The sequence below is a fragment of the Pantherophis guttatus genome, chromosome 4 (assembly GCF_059756535.1).
Source record: "Pantherophis guttatus breed Tessera chromosome 4, ASM5975653v1, whole genome shotgun sequence".
Taxonomy (NCBI): domain Eukaryota; kingdom Metazoa; phylum Chordata; class Lepidosauria; order Squamata; family Colubridae; genus Pantherophis; species Pantherophis guttatus.
This window is the reverse complement of record NC_142066.1, coordinates 129566041-129567183: the sequence shown is the minus strand read 5'-3', so window position 1 is coordinate 129567183 and position 1143 is coordinate 129566041.

Genomic DNA, 1143 nt, shown 5'->3' with positions numbered 1-1143 from the left:
CTTATTTCTAGGTTCAATCTCCTCTTGATCAGTTGCCATCCATTATTCCTTGTCTGGCCTTCAGGTGCTTTGGAAATTAGCTTGACCCACTGCTCTCTGTGGCAGCCCCTCAAATATTGGAACACTGCTATCATGTCTTCCCTGGTCCTTCTCTTCACTAGATTAGCCATGCCAGGTAGTTGCAACAGTTCATTGTATGTTTTAGTGTCCAGTCCCCTAATCATCTCGGTTGCTCTGCTCTTTGCACTTTTCTAGAGTCTCAACATCTTTTTTATAGTGTGGTGACCAAAACTGGATGCAGTATTCTAGGTGTGGTCTTACTATAGAGTGGTATTAGTACCTCACTTGATTCTGTTTGTATCCCTCTATTAATTCAACTTTGATGCAACTATAAGATTCTATTAATTATTCATTTTGGTTAGATCTGATTTGAATCTACAAAATATTGAAGTTTGGGTTATATTAATCATTTACGCTAGAGGTGACTAACTTCTGGGGGTTTTATTTTCTTGATTTTATTTTCTTAATTTAATGTTTAATTAAATTAAACATGCCACATCTGGTAAGTATCATGACCTGGTGATGTCAGCATCACATAGTTTTGTTGTTTACTTTAATGACATGACTAATTAAAGAAACAGATAAGCCCACATTATCAGTTAGTATTCACTAGGAGTACTTCCAATGAAGTGAATACAAACTAAAGTTATAAATTGCAATTTCAGAGAAAAGGATTGATATGAGCCATTACATTTATTTCTTTCCCCTAGCTAAGATAGAATAACTTGTTCAGTTATGAAGAACTGTATGAATGCCCTTATACCATTGGCTGTTTTACTGGGCAAGTGAAAACACCTCCAAAGAAATCAGTATTTGTTTGTTTATTTATTTATTATTGCGATTTATATGCCGCCTTTTTCCTGAGGGACTCAAGGCGGCTTACAAAATGACAATTTCCAATACAAATCACAACAAGATAAAATTAAAATCAACACCCCAATTAAAACAGGTAAACTGTGGCATGCCAACATCTTATTCTCCCAAGAATGTATGTGGAACCTAAGAGGTAGCTTTATCGTAATTAAAAATGATGGAAGTTGGCATACTCCTTTGCAACAAGCCACCCTCCCATTTAATCTGAAT